Source organism: Spea bombifrons, chromosome 5 (assembly GCF_027358695.1).
Source record: "Spea bombifrons isolate aSpeBom1 chromosome 5, aSpeBom1.2.pri, whole genome shotgun sequence".
Classification (NCBI taxonomy): Eukaryota; Metazoa; Chordata; class Amphibia; order Anura; family Pelobatidae; genus Spea; species Spea bombifrons.
Window position 1 is genome coordinate 32,958,524 of NC_071091.1, and position 19,433 is coordinate 32,977,956.

Sequence of the window (19,433 nt, forward strand, 5' to 3'; positions counted from 1 at the left end):
AAATATAAACGAGATTGTGGACCAAGTGTCACACCTTATGTAATTTTATATAAATTATATTTAAAACATAAATCCTTTTTTTACAATCTTAGGGAAAAAGGGGACAGATAAAATAGTGCATTTTACAAAACATATAGGAAAGACCTATATATTTTTTCACTTATCAGTTCTGAGAATTTACACTAGAATCTACAATAACTATGTCTCTAATACACCAAGAAAAATTAATTCTTTACGTCCACAGAAAATTATGAATCAAAATGTGATACAGGGCCTGTATACTACTATGAAAATGTATGTTAAATGGTTTTTAAAAAAACATTAAAAAAATGGACTTGAACAATGTTAAAAAAAAAATATTTCAAAAATGAAAGATCGGCATTGAACAAAACATAAAACAACCAATAAGGATAACCAAACAGTTTCGCAAGGTAGTAAAAAAATGTTTAAAAAAAAAATTCTAAAATCATTTTTACATCAATTTTTACATGAAGCAAAACAACTGGTTAATTATTCTTCCCTTATGTCTGAAACAATACAAACATGTTTCAAATAAAAAAAAAGGAAAAACTAGTGTCTGTTTGCAAGGTAAGCAATGATGACAAACAGTACAAACAAAACCGGAGGTGTCACGTTCAGTCAGGTGAATCTCTGGAGAGAAAGGATTGTAACCTGAATGTGTTTAAGGTCATTTAACTAGTGCTGGAAAAGCATTTGCAGATGACGGGAAAGAAATATAGATTTACACTAAATTCATTATTTTGTGTGAATCATTTAAAAATAAATTGCCACGTAACAAAAGTCTTAGCACCAACGAGTATGTATTCTATAACTATATAGCAAATCTTACAATATCTTATTTTCAAACACAAACCTAGTGCTATAGATCTTAATATTAAAATCCAGGAAACAAATCTTCTTTAATTGCAAATTACATAGTATGCAAATCCTTGTCCTTTTTTTTGGCTCATCTGCATAATTTAGTTGAGAAAACAATCACTTCTCGGTGGTATAGACGCAGATTCCCCTAGGTGTTGGATTCCGCCAGACAAACATTATGTTAAGAGTTTACCGCGTGTGCTGCATCACGCAGCTGCCTTTGAAAGAGGCAGATATAAACTTGACAGTGCACGCACTTCAGAATACAAATAGCTAAGGGATTTGCAAGACCTTTCTCTGTGCAAGCAGAGAGGAGAGACTTTGCTGTAATAATTCTGCCTGCTCTGAGTGCAGCAACCACTTCAGCTGGCCAAAGACGAAAGCTGCCTAATCTTGTTCTGTTCAACTGAATTGTTCAATAAGGTTTTAAGAGGATGTGAAGACAGGCTGCGCCAAGCCAAATTATTGACAGAAACATACTGTCCGCCATGGCAACAAGTAGGAGTCTATTGCAAAAATGTAAGCAAACAGCCCACTTCTCCGGTTGCATCTGCCAAAGGATTTCGACAGCCAAACACAAGACAACTGTTACTGCTTGTCGAGGTTTTTCAGCAGACAGCTTTAGAGGCAAAAGAAACATCCAATCTGTAAAATGGTCTACCAGATGAATGGCTTACAGTTTCTATAAAATATTTTGTTCTGGACATTTTTTTTTTCATATTTATATTTTCTTTTTTTTAAACCCAGAAACACAAACACAGCTGTGATAACTTCTTGAACGAAAACATTAACGTGTCTACAAAAAAAAAAAGCAGCAACAGAACAACTTAAAACAATGTAAGTTCACACTACATTTGACCGTAATGATTTCCTGCAAGATTAAGAAACACGGACCCCTAAGAAAGACAATTTTTTTTCATGGCACTTTTAACTTTCTAAGTGTACTCACAAAAGAGATAGAAACTTACAAATTACAAGTTCAGCTAAATAATAAAAAAATAATAATGCTAGAAAATAATGATTCAAAAAAGTAATTTACGTGTCTTGACTATTAATTAATACCACTGGTAAAGTGATAAACAGTTACACACACACACATATATATATATATATATATATATATATATATATTACTACCGTTCAAAATCATGAATAGCATGTAGACATTGTTAATGGCTATTTTTGTATTTTTCCATGTTTTTTGTAACCCCAAACTTCAGAATGCTATAGCAGTGATATATATATATATATATTTATACATATATATTGCCGAATTAAAAACTACTCACATTAAACAGAAGGGAAGCATGTTGAAAAAGTTTTTGAAAAAAATGAGTTTCACCGTACTAATTTGCCATGCCCTTCAAAGGACGGCCATCTAAAGAAGTATTAAAGAGACCCCCGGCAGTGAAAGTATTGTGTGAAATGAAGGGTGTATCCGCCCCCAATCTGGTGAAGTGCTAACGCACCAGGTTCTGCTGTTGTTATCTGTTGTTATGCCACAGGTATGCCTCAACTCACTGGGCTAAAAAATAACATTATTGTTTATTGCATCAGTGTAGGGGGTAGATGTCTATAAAAAAAAAGTAGGTACTCACGGCAATGTCCAAAACCAACGTGGCTCACTGTATGAGAGTTAATTCCATCAATAACATTTTCTAGCTGAGCAGAACTGTACTTTCTCACACACTCTCCCCCTCTTGTATGTTCTTCCTGGCTTTCTCAGAAGCAATGCTTTCCCCATTAGCAGCACCAAAAGTGGTTGGTGCCATGCTAAATTTAACAATCTCATTAGTATTCTTCCTGAGTTCCTGCCAGTGAACTCCATTCAACAGTCTCTCCAGTTTAGGGGTCAGTCGGCTAATCATTAAATCAAACTAGTGTCACCCTTTCACAACAGCCCCCCAGCCCATGAGGGATTTATTATGAGTATTAAGACAAAGGAATTTTTTTGATTTTTGTTTTGTTCTTGAGGTTATTGAGATTCTTCAACGATCAGTACTCAAAACAGTTTACTAGTAACTTCAACAAAGACTAAAGTTTATGAGTTTGTTTGACCCTAGTTGTAGATAATGACTTTGGCTTAGGTTGTCCCGTGTATACTGGCAGTCGAGGGTCTGTACAGGAATGCATATTGCTGTAGAAAGGAAGGGGATCTTTTCTTTTACCATATTTGCGACTGCACAGTGATTGCTCGTTCACCTCTCCTCAGCCAGAGAGCTGCTCTGCTCAATTCACCCCACACAAAGGCTGAAGACCAGACCTCAATGGACCGAGTGAAACATGTTCAAAACTAGGCTCTCTATTGTGACTGAATTTCTTAACATCTTTTCAAAAAGCGGAGAATGCCTTGAGGCTAAAGGAAGAAACAGGCTAATGGTGAATTGGGAATACTGAGCAAATTTCAGAGCCCTTTCCTCCTAGCTTTTGAGGTTGAAAGCAAGCTCTTTCCTTTCAAGTTTCAAAGTCCTTTTTCCTCCCGCAGTGTCACAGAAGGATTTGAAAAGAAGGTAATTGTGCTCACACTCTCCCTGATCAGAGCTTACGTCCTATTTCTGCTATTTCGAAATACTTCTTGCAATAATGGTGCGTGGAGCTCAATCCCTCAGCCGTCCTGTACTCTGCAATTGCTCATTAAATGAACAATTGATGGTATAAAATGCCTTTTATGTTCAAGGTCTGGATATAAGATAAGCATTCCAGTACTCTAAATTCGGTTTACTAAGGAAACTTGGCTCCATCATTAGATCACAAGGGCTGAAGTTGGTGTATGAGGCTAACCCAGGGAAAGGAGCCACGTTTCCCCTAAACCAGAATTGGTCGACTTGGCATCTCTCTAGCTCTTTCTGGACTATAACTCCCATCGCGACTGGACTTCTTTGACTAGCTGTGGGTGAGGAGGTTTGTAGCACAATGGTAAATTGGAGGGGCACTCCTTGTAACATGAAATGTACCTACATGATCCTAATTACTTGTAAAGGTTCCATTGTATGCTTTATTGAAAAAAAATGATTTAATATGAAATAGAATAAGATGTAAAAAAAAGTGTGTCCAATAGAGAGACTTGGTCTCCTCAATGAAACTACTCCTAAAAGCCTGTGTTTGTAGAATACAAGAGTGGCGTTACAAGATGTCTCAAGTATGCGTTATTTATACCTGATCAGACACACAAATTCTGGTAAAGAATATTTACTCATACTTTTTTTATAGAAAAAAACAGCAGATGATGAAAGGTATCTTCTTTATAAGGTTTTAACGCCTTCTACAACTTATATCTCCATTTGCTTGTTTTTTATTTATTCATATTGTACAAAATATAATAATAGTTAATTATAATAGACTAATTAAGTCTATAACCCTTTGTGTGTTAGACGGGCGTAGAAACATTCCATGAAGCGAATAAAACATATATCACAACTACTTATGGGATACCTAGAATTATTTTATTATATTCTTAGTAAATATCCTTTGAGCCAGGCATGTTCTAACACAAGTAACATATGAAAAGTTTCTACTAAGTAAACAGTGTGTGTGTTATAAATCTTTGTGAAATGTTACTTATGATGCTGACAGCCCCGCTTATATCATTCTTCACATTCTAGCTCTAGACTATGCATATGCCGCTGACGCGACCTATATAAAATATTAATAATAAATTCACAAGGCCTTGTTTTTATGTTATCATTTAGCATAGCTTTGAAAGTGCCGGGAAGCAGTATCTCCAATTGATTAAAGAGGTAACACAATTTATTACACTGTAGCTGATAGCAAATGATATAAGAAGCTCTTATCCTTGTCTTGTTGTGAATTTAATTATAAGACAGCTCACATTTGCTGTAACTGCTGGGCAAACCAGCAGTATCAGTACTTCGGGATTACTGTACGGAAACATTTATGAAGACCTTCACGTTTCCCATGAGTTTAATCGTGCCACTAACTACCGGCCTGTATACAACTAAAACAGCTAAAACAGGCACCGCTGCTGAAAAACCTTTAAGACAAAGAGTGTACTATCCTTTATTTTTTCTTCTTATTCTAAGTTTTCTATTTCAAGAGAATTGCAACTGAAAAAACATGGTTTAAGATATATATATATATAAACAGCTGTCCATGAGTGGTGATCTGGCTATTGCACTCCTTACCCGAGTTTTGTCTAAAGGCTGTCTTGTACAGCGGGCAATTACTTTCAAGGGATCCATGTATAAAGTGGATATAGAGGCAAAAGGTGATCATTGTTGACCTTATTTGCATGCGCCTACCCAGAATCCCTTGTGGTTGTGGCAGCACCATGAGATTTCTGAGGGAAAAAACAAGCCTTCCGGCTTGTCTGGTGTGTGTAGATGAGTGTTTAATAATGCTTCTACTACGCTATATATATATTTTTTTTTGTACAGTGCACGTTTAAGTTAACATACTTTTTAGTTAACAGAACTATATGCACTGAACTATATGACAATGGCATAAGCATCTTTCCTCATAGATAAGGATCTTCATCAATTCACTAATTTAAAATCTTAATGCAGGTATAGAAGCAAACAAAAGGAGACTGTAAAAACCTCACAAAATCACTGTACTTGCATGAGATTTCCAGGGGGTCTACAAAGTAAAATACTTACAAAGTACTTTGATATTATTCCCTGTGGAGTCTATAAGAGACATTCTACAGGAAAAACAAAAACCGTGCATGCGGACATAGGATGGAGGAAGGAGTTCTTTATTAAAGTGCCAATGTGTGTAGGACAGACTTATGAGTTTATGAATAAGCACCAGTTGGGGCGCAAAACACGTGAAGCCTTTTTCACAGGTTCTCTGTCCTACGCACTTTCACTTTAATAAAGAACATGTTCCTGCATCCTGCAACAAGAATTCTACATAGTAGTGATCACCTCTAGCTCACAGTCCTGTCTCAGAAAGGATAAGCATCGACAGCAACTCAAAACAGCTCTATCCAAGAAACAGAGTTGAGAGTTTAAAATATAAATACGTGAGTTTTCCCATTTTTCATATTTCCATTGTAGTGCATTTATTTCAATAAAATCTCATAGTTGCCTGCAATAAATCTCTCAGATGCATTTCCTAACTTCCTCCTGTAAACAACAGTGAGCTGTGATCACTTTCATCACCCTGATAAGGGGGCTTTGGAGAACACTAACATATATTCACACACATTTGCTAAAAGCCAACAGAATGATGATGTCCTTGAAAGGAAATGTGCAATCATAAACTATGTTAACAAAAATAATCTAATTAGGTTTTTTTTGACTTGCATATTCTACTGCTACCAAAATAAGGATGCTTCTCTCTAGAGTTGGCTGGAATTTTATCAGTAAAAACTAGCTTACCGTTAAAAATAATTACATGGAAGAAATAGTACATCCAGGATTTCTTTGCAGTAGCCAAGCTTGCCACAGTGTGATTTTGGAGGACTCGAAAGGAAGTATACTTTGCTATGTTAGAATACGTTTTGTTGCAACATTTGTATGATGTATAAGGTAAGCAATAAACATTTGATTTAAGTAACCTCAGAACTTACTAAAATATCTAATGCAAGTTGTAGGAGATTGTAGTGCAATCCTAGTTATGCAAAATCAACCTTGAACAGACAGTTTTCTCTGATTTAGTGGAAAAAAAGAAGAGAAAGTATTAAAACCACATTACACGTGTTAAAAAACACCTACCAAGTGTTTGTTCACACCCAGTATCAAAGCTCATCCTGGGTTAGTCTCAAGAAGCACTTGAGATATGTTAGAAAATGTACTTTAATTCACAGAATCATTATTCATGGACCAACAGCCTTTGAAATAGAACACACGGCCTTTATGTCTTACTCAAGAGCTGTAAAGCATTCTCTCTCTTTTTAACGAATTTGCATACTGGTTTTTGTGTGAGAATTTCACAAAGCTCCCATTATGGCTGCTAGTCATCCTTTCCTGAGTGGCTAATTAGTCACATCAAAAGAGGTTACCCCCGGAAAATAAATAAATAATGCAGGGAGAACAGATATGTATCCCAGAGGGGATGCAAGCCATATTAAATTTCCCTGCATTTGTTCTTATCGGTAGGTAACAGGTGTGTTAACTTATGGGGTATTTAAAACCTACAGGGAAAATGGATGAGTGACTAAGCCCTTCTGGGTCGACACTCTCTGAAATACACTTCATGGCGGGGAGGTAATAAGCACTCTGGTGCAGAAGAGGTTAACACACGGTAGGCTCTTGGATTTACCTATGTATAAAACCTACTCAAGCTGCTTAACCCAGATAATTAGCTCTGCAATAAGCAGTTTAACCACAACAGTCAAGCGTGAAAAGCCTTTTAAACACAGTATACTCGGTTCGTTCTGCATGCTGCAGAATTGTTTTTTGTGGGTTGACCGCTAAAATCCCCTTTGCTAGATGAACATGCGCTCGTCGTAAGCAAAACAGTCACGATTAGTTTTAATTTTGTTATAGTCACACTGGCAAAGGTTTCCTTGCCCGGAAAAGGGTCTGATGATCTAATCACAAAAGGGTAAGTTTAACAGGCCAGTAAGTGATGTAGCAAAACTGTCAGGGTATCGTCCTCTCAGATGGCAAATCTTCATAAAAATCTTGATCATCTGAGAAGCTTGTTCTCACGTCCTGGAAGCCTGTTAGAGATTGGAACACTGCCACATGGTACGACATTTGCTATAATAACATAACTAATGATTCTGAAAGTATAACCACATCTAAATTATTAGCCGCATACAGCATCAAACATCCTCATGCAAGCCGCGCATTTTTGTAGCAAAAATAACGAAATATTGCTGTCCATTAATATCCTAAGACCAGCTACGACACACAATTGCAGAAAACACTAGATTTATTGCATATAAATCACACTGGGAAACAGGAAGTGAAGGACATCCATGCAAAATGTGTAATGGTTCCTGCTCTTGACCTCCAAGCTCCTACTTGCACAAGTGTCAGAGAGCATGAGAGAGTGAGTGTGTAAGAGCTGAGTATGAGTGAGTGAGATTGTGAGAGTGAGAAAATACTGTTTTACTCTTCTACTAATGGGTAGTTTTTTCTTTGTAATTTAGTTACTTGGCACCAAACTATAAGGGACAATACGGTAAATATGGTGCATACAGGCTCCACTGAGTCTTATGATCATACATGTACAGGTTGATGTGGTATGTACTATGGAATTTTAGAGGGATCAGGGCATCGGTATATTAATGAGAGTCTTTTCATTCAATGGATAGTAAATGCCTTGGCTGTAACTTCATCCATTCTCCTGTCACCAATTGTGGTAACATTTCACCAATTTACACAATTACACACAGAATATGTTTTTGCTTTTCATTGCTGTACTATATATGAGTGACATGTTTACCTATTTAATAGATCTGCTGAAAGGTTATTGCAAGCAAAAACCTGTCTCAACACCCCTCGTCTGCCAAATAAGGACCACAAGAGGACAAGGTGTAGCTCTCCGGCTGAAGCTTAACCACAGGTAACACTCGTCTTACTTTATCCCACCTTAATTGAGCTGTTATTATTATACAGACTGAAGGCACCAAGTGAGAATGACATCTGTGCTTCCTAATATCTAATGTTGGGTTCTCTGTTAATATGATTTTTTTTAGCAGTGACCTGAGTGCTTTCAAGGAGAGCTTGTGAGATGAAGTAAATACTCAGTTCCACGTGAGAGGAGTCAACGCCAAGAAGTCAAAAAAGCAGTTAGGAAGTTATATGGCCACCATTGGTTGGACCAAATGTATTTTCTTGAAAATCATAGTCCTAAAGTATGCGCCCCCGCTGTACTATAGTCAGACTTTTTTTTCTTTTAGTGATAGACAAGCATCTGGCTAGTACTTGTACTCTGGCATTAAGTTTCTTCCCCATCACGCCCAGGTATGCCAGTATCTGAGGCATGTGAAACTGGAAACACTTTGCAGCTTAAGCAGGATACAACATGTTGTTCCTGCTTAAGTTCTTATAAGGGAAAACAAATGAAATGTTCCATCGGGTATCCCGAATCTAGTCTGTCCTGGTTCATAAAACACCTATGCTTCGTAGAATGTAATGTAATCTCCATTTTAATTCCACCACTGTCCCTTCAAGGCTCTTATAGGCTTGAGGAACTCTCCTTTCAATTAAAGTGTTGCCTAAAAGAGCAGATATCCCCCAGAATGTTCATGACCGGATTGTGTAAATCTAATGCATTTATGTTCAACAGGTATATCCTGAACTGCTTAAGTCCTGTCAATATCAGCCGGGTTTTAACAATACAATGGTTGAACTAGGATCATTGGAATTGTAGTTAAACTGATGAAGATTATTGGCTACTCCTCCTGTAGTGTTTTGAGATCAGTCTGTTAAAATAAGGGTTTCCACGAGTTTACAGTTTTTATTTCAGCATCCAGTATGAACATGTTTTGTACAGTAATTTAACTGAGATTAAATACAATAAAAATGATGGAGCAGAAGGCTAAAAGCCCAAACTACACACATTCCCTTCGCTGCCCCAGTTTTTATGCAATCCCATCAGTGTCTTACCTGAAACCGTGATAAAACTTTGGAAACGGCAGACTTAAAAAATATAAAAAATTTAAATTCTAAAGCTTTGCAATTTTTAGCACTAACAAACAGCACCTCAATCCATCCCCGTCTTTCCAGCATCTGTAAGCGAACGTCCTATCAGAGAACAGCTGCAACATATGTGTGTGCATTGGCACCGAGGCTTGGCATGTGCCAGCAGCCAGCGTGTTTATTAAATATTTGTGCATGAAGACAGTTTTTGTTCCTGTATTTCCGCCGGAAGAGCCTGAAGCATCTGTGGGCTAATGCCGTGACACCTGTTAAGCCTCGGCTACGGTTAATGCCAAAAATAAGGTTAATGTTCAGATCGCTGCATTCATCTATGACTGGAAGCTGCTAGTATGGCCAATGCCCTCTTCTTTTAAAGAGGAACTATACATATCCAGGCTCTAGATTGTAAGCTTATGAGCAGGGCTCTCTTTACGTAATGTATGTTTGCCTTAGTCGGTCAATTCTAGTTTGGTCATACCCTTTGAATGTTTGTATTGCAAGAAGCGCTGTGTAAGTTGCTGGAGCTATATAGCTAAAAGATATTTAAACATATTTATAACACCTTTTCTAGGTATTAATATAATGAATATGAGAGTTCCCTTCTTGCATATATACGTAGCGTTTTTCTTTAGTGTAGTTCTAGTTATAACAATAACCAAAGCTGGGAGCTTTGCACAAAATAAAGCTCACATTTTAACTCATTAATAGCCCATCACAAAGTTTCCATTGTAGTAACTCACTAATGGTGCCTCCCAAACTGCCCTAATAAAAAGGAGGTAAAGATTTTACACTTTTATGGGGCCATCATATTCCGCAGGCCAGTATAACGGTTTAAAAGTTTATCAGATCATTTGGATTTTAAGAATGATGGAATCTGAATCAATATACAAACTGCCCAAATAATGAACACCTAGATCGTATTGAATCAGAGTAAGATACGTAGGGATCACATCCAGGCAGTGTGAATATTCACACTAAGATTGGTGTAAAAACACTAGGATTTAGGTTTAAATCCGGAGGTAAGAGAGTAACTGCAAAAGTGTAAGCGATCTCTTTCTGTCAAAGTATAGTCAGCTAAAACAACACTCAACCTTCTGCTCAGGCTGATCTGACGATTCCAATGCATTGTTTATTTAGGAACTATAGGCGAGAGGGATAAAGTTTGCGTGGAATGCTCGGTTTATATTGCCAAAGTCTTATCTTAAGAACCTTTAAAGGAACATGATTTTTGTCGTATATGCCATAGTCTCCCAAATCTAAAGAAAGAAAACAGCTGTGCATAAAGGTAGAGCTGCTATTAAAAGGGACAGAAACTACAAAACAGATAGCAGTTTAGGAAGTGTTTTAATGAAACACTTTGCAGGTTTTTTTAAATAATCACTGGCAACAAGATTCCTTGACTAAGAGTAGAAATAAAGATTAACTCTACATATCTGTGTGTGTGTGTGTTTGTGTGTGTGTGTATGTGTGTGAATATGCTGCAAGTTGTAAAGGAAAAAGTATATCATTATGAAGGCAACGGCATCAGGTTCACTACAGATACCGCGTTACCGGCATGGGGCATTAGTATTGTTCACTTCCTTTTTTCGTCCTAGGTCTGCAAAGGCTCACCAATCCAGCTTTCTATTGAAATACCGCTTGCCCGCTTGATGAAAATAATAACATAGGCAGTCTTCTATGGACAGCACCTACCCACCCATTACCAAGACACAAAATAAATATTTTATCTCACCAGCCCGCTGCTACAAAAGGCAGCTGATTAACATATCACTCTGAAAGATGCGCTACAAGAAAATAAATAAATAAAATGGAAAATCTACATTTAAATGGGAAAAAAAATACAACACGTCTTTGCACAAAGGCCTCCTCAATAAAAAAAAAAATCAAAAAGCCTTGATTTATGTAAGAGTGGAGAAGACTTTGTTCAAGCCAATGTTACATTGTGTGGTTTCTCATACTTTGTGTGCGTGAGGTGGACGAGATTTGTCTGATTCGTGAATCCAGAAGGCTTGGCGTCTCTTAAAGTGGCTCTGGCGTCTTAAAAACCAAATATCAGTTCTAGACATTGCCTGCATGCTGTGCTCAAAACAGACATTACTCTTAAAAGATTATATAGTATTATATAGTATAGTAGGGTAAAAAAAGACTTCAGTCCATCAAGTTCAACCTTTCGCAAATACCTACTTCTAAAGTTCTAGATTAAAAGCATAAGAAACATAGGTTCCTTTGGAAGGTGCTTGATTTTCCGAAGAACTGTCTGCAACTGGACATTCTTTTAATTCAGAGCTGTTAAAAATAGTGAAGAGGTGTGAATAATTGTCTTGATAATGACACATTGTACTAGAACCCCCAAATAACGATTCCTCCAAACATATACATACTATGCAGAGATCTGCTTAAACCTATCGTGGTCTATTCACTGGGCCCACACTTTAGCTACAAAGTTTAGATGCTATAATATAAGCAATTTGGGCAACGATTATAGAGGAACGACTGGTTTAAGCAAATTAAGCTGAATTGTCTGGGTAAATGCTTTGATCGCATTTCTACGATTAAACATGAAGCAGGACATTCCAAACGAGTCAAAGGGAGGCAATCGTACACGTAGTTTCAGGATTTTATCAATATAGAAGGACTACTTAATAATTCCCCATGTATTTACTAATAACACATATTACTTATTCCTATACTCTGCCCATCAGTAGCACAGACTGCTATGGATATGTTTGCCTTTGGCAAAATAATTCAACTATAAGATTGTGAAATTGTGTAAAGCCTGGGCTCCTCTAAAGAGATTCAGTAATTATAGTAATTAAAGCAATGCTTCCAGCGACTGGTTGGTGATTTACCAAACACTTGCTTCCTATAATTATTGTAGAATTATTGGCAAAATATCACATGCCCGCAAATCCAGAAAATACAGGTTCTGTTTGAATATCATTAATAACATTAATTTCAACGGGAGTGCTTTCTGGCCGGTGATTTGCTTGACACCGCCAACTGTGACACCAAACATGGACGGCAGAGGGGCAATACGCCTCGGGTTTTTTTATTTTTGGGGTAGGAAAAGAACGTATATTACATAGTACTTTAAGATGTATTTTTTGTTTTCTGGGATACATGAAACATTAGCCCCCCTATTTAACATGTAGCAAGAAGAAGAAGAAAAAAAAACAGTTCAGTTTTTAAAAGCTGATTTCAACATATCTGCTTAGGCTTAGTCTTACGGTTGCCCTATCAGCCATGTTTATGGGGGTTATACATTCTATAAACAAGGAGGCTTTTTATAGATGTTGGTCACTAACATGCAAAATGTAGATGTGTCCTTCAAAGCATCGCCAATATGGCAACCTACTCTATCTCCTCACCAGTTTTAAAAACATTGAACATAATTTCTTGGGTAGAAGCCACAGTTAATAACTTTGATATAAAGAAGTGTATGTACATCATACTTCGTGTTCTATAAATGCTAGCTGCAGACGTGATGATGTCAGAATGCATCTCATCAAATTAGCCAAGCAACTGCTCTCTGACTACTTCCTGCTTGATGCAAACTATAAGCCAGTTGTTAAAGGAGGGCCAGATGTATGGTGGGAAATAGAATTTTCTCAATATATGAGACATGTAACATTAACATTAGTTCATATATGTTATTACCATTAGCGTGAAGACTCCTGAACCTGTTTTAAACATGAAACCACAATCTATAAATACTTTTCTGTTCAAATTGATTAACATAAACATATCAGATGAGATCTGACAATATTATTAACACAGGATACTTTAGCTGCCTGTAACCTACATGTTTCCATTACATTAATAGACACGCATAGCATGGATGCTAATGAAGATCATTTGGATCAACTCAATGGAAATTAACAGATTTAACTAACTTAGTTAGTGAATTTAGGCACGCTATTAAAGTGACATCATTCACTTGAAACGCGTACAAAAATAATTATCATACTAAACAATGATAATTAGTGTAATTTAAGGGAAATCAACACACGCATAGACAACGCAGACCTGTCTAGAGTTTGCAAATTTCATTTGGGGGGGGCACTGATTATTATTTCCAGTGAACTAAAAGCTAGGCCAGACCCTAATACGCATTACAGGGCAATGTTGGTAAATGATGTGTTCCTTACAATAGTGAAAAAAGAACAAACACTCAGTTGAGAGCAGAAAGTTATTCTAAGATTAAACAGCAGGAACTACTATTCAAACACATTCCCCAAAAGCTTGTCCAGGATACAAAAAAGTGAGAAACAAAGAAAAAAAACAGATGAAGAGGAGACTATTTATATGGATATTTCTCGAGACAGTAATGCAGTAGTCTTAAGACAATTCCTAGTTAGTTTTAGTTCTTCATTGGGGTGCTATTTGTGTGCATCTCAATGGGGTAATTGAGACATGACACAAAGAAGTGTTTTTACACCGATGTCGCACAATAAAGGGTACTTTGTATAAGCTGTTACTATTAACATGCATTTGTAGTGTGCAAGATAAAGTTCAGTGGGGTAACGGTGCTAAATTAAACATAGCCAAGAAAAACTAAACACACTGGACGGTACGTTGTAGACAGCACATTTTTCAAACATGGGGAACGCTATTTCTTATCTTTAATATCATTCTATAATTTAGCAAATTGACACATTTTGCAGAGTTTTTTTGCACCAAAACAAATAAAAGCTCATTATATTTAATCTCACTCAAGGCTGCTAAGTACATTTATTTCCATATATTCATGTGTGGCAACCTGCTATTCCATCTGATGTCATTTGTTGGGATACTAGGAGATTTATTCCAGGCTTTGCCAATCCCTGACTATTGGTTTTGAGTACAAAAAAATTATGTTCTTATACAACCGTGATCTTTATACTACAATCTTCTTTATTGGCGAAGAGGAGGAATACGTGGTAATACTACATCATTATTTAACATAATATTTTATGTGACATCACCAATTTATTCCATGACCACCAGTAATAGGTGGAAAGATAAAATGATATTGGAAGCAGTTCATAAATTCATGTATTATTTAACACATTTTTAAAGAGGAAGTGTTGCTGTAATAGCATTTTGTCGTCAATCAGTGTAATTGCTTTGGAAATATTTAAAGGTTAACCTTGTGAAAGCTGAGATTAGCGGCAGCCTGTGGCATGGCCAGCATTGAGAAATTCCTACTGTAAAGTTATCTTCTTTCTCCCTCTCTCAACCTTTTAAATATGCTCGTTGAGCCAAACATTCACTTAAAAACAGAGCAGATATAACTTATTGGGAGGTCCCAACTCTACCTCTTCTATGTTGGTCCAATAAAAGGTATCACCTTCAAATAGAGACTCCCAAACGTGTCTGCTGGTGCTCTAAAATACACATATTTGTTGAATCCCTTATAAATGCAATACTGCTTTTTAAATATTCAACAGCTTCTAAGGTACATACAAGGACATCTAAGACTGTATGCCATGCACAGAATATATTCGTACCTTGTGTCCTTTAGACCAAAGTTATGAACGATAATGTTATCAGCTAAAGCAATTTCACTTCTTCCTAAAGAAACTTTGCAAAACCCAAAAAAGGCCTTCAAAATCCTTCAATCAATCTTCGTCCATAATTGCTTTTCCGGGCTTATCATAAGGGGAGGCTCATTTGCATTATCTGTTATCTGTAGATACTCATCCCGGTCTATAAACAGAGTTATCAATCCCATTCAGAGGCCAGCCCACAAATTGAAGTTTTCTCAAGTGGGAATCAGCAATAAACAAGCCTGCGGCAATCTCCTTTGACAGTCAGTGGCAGCCCTTAGGAAGTAACTCTGCTCATGATTAATAGTTCTGCTCTGGTTTGCATCAAACTTTTCCTCCTAGAGCTCCTGTTCCATCAAACAGGAATTCTGCAGATGTTCTAATTTTCCATTCAAGATGTAATCAGGCCCTAGACTTCTTAGGCCTATCTGATTCAATTTATATGGTGAATTCACGGTACGCATTAAAATAAGCCCTCCCTCTTCTCAATGCTATTCCAATTATGTTGTTGTGTGTGAGCGTGTATATATATATATATATATATATATATATATATTTATATATATATATACATATGCGATCACATATAATATATATATATATATATATATATATATATCTTACAAGCAGGTATATATTAATGCTTGCTGGAAATCATTATGGGCCATGTCATTAATAACCAGTGGGAAACCTGGGGGAAACCTCCATATGTGGAAGAATTGCTCTTCATGAAATTTGTGTCGTTTCTGAAATTTGTGAAGTCTATTCACAAAGATGCAGCTGTTCATTAATGAATTACTGGACTGTTATTTTAGTGAACTCTTCGTATAGCTTTTGTTGCTGTCTGGCAGTGTGAAGTTTTTAAAACCTTTCCTTATATTTATATACGGTAGAACAAACTCCGGGAGTGTAACATCTGAATGGGGTTAAGTACCAGGCATATAAAGCAGAACATTTTAGTTATTACACAATAGACAAATAAATGCCAAACTATGATTATCATACCCAGAGAATGCAAATTCACTCTGAGCAGAGGCATGTTTATTAGAAACACATTTTAAATTTAAAGTAGCGGTTTGGGAGCGTTTTTTTCTTCTTCTTCTTCTTTTCTCCACCCAGCAAAAATGAGTGCACCCAAATTAAAACCACAAGTTTTGTGTTTTTCATAAACAGCTTGCACTTGGAAAATTAAGACAGTTCTAAAGTTATGTAAATATCTGATAAATGTGTGCGTAACATATATATATATATATATATATATATATATATATATGTGTGTGGATATTATATATATTTGATGTGATAAGGTATGGCTACAAATGCTGCACCACTTCTGTTCCTAATCAATCACCGGAGATCAGTGACATCATTAAAGCCTTTGATCACAGATCTCCTTTCAAGCTGTGAATAGGGGATGAATTGACCCGTACTAACATAGAGAATGGAGAAACACCTACAAGACAATTCAAAGTGAAATATGAGAGACCTGAAACATTTCCCCTACGAAAAACTATCCGTACCTAAAAAAAAAAACAAAAAAAAGAAAGAAAAACCTCAAACAGAGCAACACAAAAAACATAGTCTCTGGGGCTAATTATACAAGGGCAGGTTATAAAGATAATTGCTTCCTGGGGATCCTATATTGATAAGAACAATAATACTACTACTATTAATAATAATGATAGACATAATATCATCGAGAAAAAATACCAGTCTCTTACGCTGTAACTCACACTTCTTTTTTTTCTGTAGAAAATCTTAACTGTTAAACGGTGGCAGAATTTTGTGTATTACTGCCCTCATCAAATGATCAATGGGTTCATTAATAAGACCTGTAACAAAACTGCCGTGCCATTGACAGCCTTATGAAAGATGATCGCAGCTTCCTGCTCCAAATACCAAGGACTAAGACTCTCTGTGGCGGCTCGGAGCCCATTCAATATTTTTCCTCAGACAGAGAAAAGTGAAAATCCATTTTAAAACCAATTTCAATTAGGATCTGAGAGCTGTTATCACAGGTGTCGCAGCACAGGTCCGTTAGGGGAAATGTCGCCTATCCATTCTGGAATGAAACCTTATCGGGGCTACAAAATATGGCTATCTGTAAATTACTTTTCATCTGGGGTTAACCCAGCCTTAAGGTCTGTCATGTGTGATTCCTTCTATCCACTTGCAATAATCTAATGAGTAAGTAGTCACTGCATGTGAGCGGCTTTTATGCTGGCAAGGGACTTCCCTTCTTACGGTGTTAAAATGCAAATAACCGGAGGCCAGACAAGCCAACTTACTTTGCTACACCGCTGAAAGCCTTTATAGCTTATTACGGAGAATAAAAGACTTGCATTCTGGAGTCGGTCTCCTCCCTCCATTGCATTCATGGTGATTTTTCAATTGCAAACACCAGGACCCAAGTTATTTCATTAATTCAGCACCCAAGTAGTGAGGCTTTTCTCTCAAATCTTTCAGTCTCCTTTTTTTTTTTTTTAGCAAATTATCCCATGACGGAGGATTTATTCATTCAAAGACCCCCGGACTTTGAGAAGCAACAAAAGAATCAAGAGACTTTCTGGTCCACCTGCCTGGAGAATGATGAGGCAGGGAAAAGTCTCCCCCAGAGAAACCAATCAAACCATTGTGTGGCACAGTGAGAGCTTTTCAACTGTCAAGACAGGAGAGCAGGAAAAAAGATGAAAGAGCTCAGGATGAAGCTACCATTTACACAACCATGTGGGAATGGTCTCCAAAGGTTTAATAATTGGGATCGAACTTAACTTTCTGTGTCTTACAAAAAAAAAATTGGTATGAGTCAGTTGGCCATTGAAATCTGCCTCGCTGTATCTTCTATAGCAGAATCTAACATTCTAGAAGCAGAGAATGAAATCCCATGATAAGGTTTGGCAAAGCAGGTGCCTTTGTTTTGTGAAAATATCTGTAACTTCAGCAAAATAGCCGCTCCGTCGACATACTATTAAACTGTCCATTATAGGGCTTTCAGGGGCATTTGTTTCTTGTGCGGAGGGTTAAACACTAGTAGGTTTCAATTACACCTTGTTCTAGTGACACATTTAAAAGATTAATAAGAAGCTAAACCCTTTTTTTGGAATAATTCGCAAAAAGATGTAAGTTAAAGAAAATTGACTGTACAACAATTTGTACAGAGAGTTAAATAGAATTACTTTTAAGTAAAAACAAAGAAGAAGTGTTTTGTAGGATTTAGGCAACAGATGTGCATGTTTTGCAAGTGCAATAAAAGTGGTCGATATGTAGAGAGTACAATCAAACTACTCCGATGTAATGTGTTTTGTATTATAGTTACATTTAAGCGCTCAGGTGCCCATGCAGAATCTCTTGCAGCCATCTAGTAAGAAAAGATCCTTGCAATACCTTCCCGTAATTGACATACCGGTAAGTTACTTTTTTGGTGAAAAATGTTTTTACAAAGAATGAAATGCTGAGGCCCGTCTTTGACCAATTACCCAGCTAGCACCATTGCTAGACACAAGCTCCGAGTTATAACTGACATTAAACTGGAGCTGAGGTATCCAGTTCTTCTTGGTGATATCCTATAACTCACGTACAGAACGGCTCTGTAAAATGACTTGTCAGCCTACTTCCTCTGAGCAGTCTGTGTTTAATTAATAAATATTCATTGGTGGTTTCCAAGAGGGGAGAAATATCTAAAACGAATGTTTCTCAAAGGCAACAACGTTTATAGATAACAACACAGGCTACATTTCACGTTTTACCTTATGTCTCTAGGAAAAAGGGATTCCATGATTTTCAATCAAAAGAAGTCTTAAATAAGTTCAAGAAAACTGTTTCAACATGTCCCCCCACAGGTACCTATAAGATACATTTCTCTAACGCTAGACCTTCTTTAGGTTTTAGAAGGTTTCCAGTAAGCTGCAAGGTATGTTGCTTTTCCTCATACCTGATCATAATAAGGCTCTGCACCAAATTATCAGGAATCAGCGCCATGAAAATAGGAGGGAGGGGGAATGCATTAAATCCCCTCCATTCATGTGTCATTCCCAGTATCCTGTTACATTATCATTAAGATAATCTTCTATAACTCCAAACTGCCTGCTTAGAACTGCCCCTCATTATACAAAAGAGCCGATGTCTGAAACTAGCATTCGTTTCTAATCAGTGCCTCTTAAATCAGTGAGTGGTATCCGGTTACAGTGGAAAGAAGGTAGCGTAAATGCAAATCATCACCTGGCTTTTATAAAAAAAATGTAAATATTTAATGCATTTAATGAACCAAATGAAAACAAATATATATATATATATATATATATATATATACTCTGCTTAATGAGGGCTTTCATTACCTCCATTCCAAACATTAAAAATAAAAAAAAGTGTATTTTATGCCTCAGCATCACTTGAAATATCTTTATAAAATGTAATTGTATTGCACTTTGCCTGCTTGTTCACATATAATATGTCAAATATGATTCTTTAA

The 19,433-nt window shown here is 36.7% G+C and overlaps 1 protein-coding gene across 2 annotated transcripts in view; it reads right to left on the reverse strand.

The window, feature by feature from the left end:
* The window catches only part of GLI3 (GLI family zinc finger 3), a 104,367-nt gene that overhangs the window by 67,056 nt on the left and 17,878 nt on the right, over window positions 1–19,433 (reverse strand). The gene's annotated exons all lie outside the window — the stretch shown is intronic.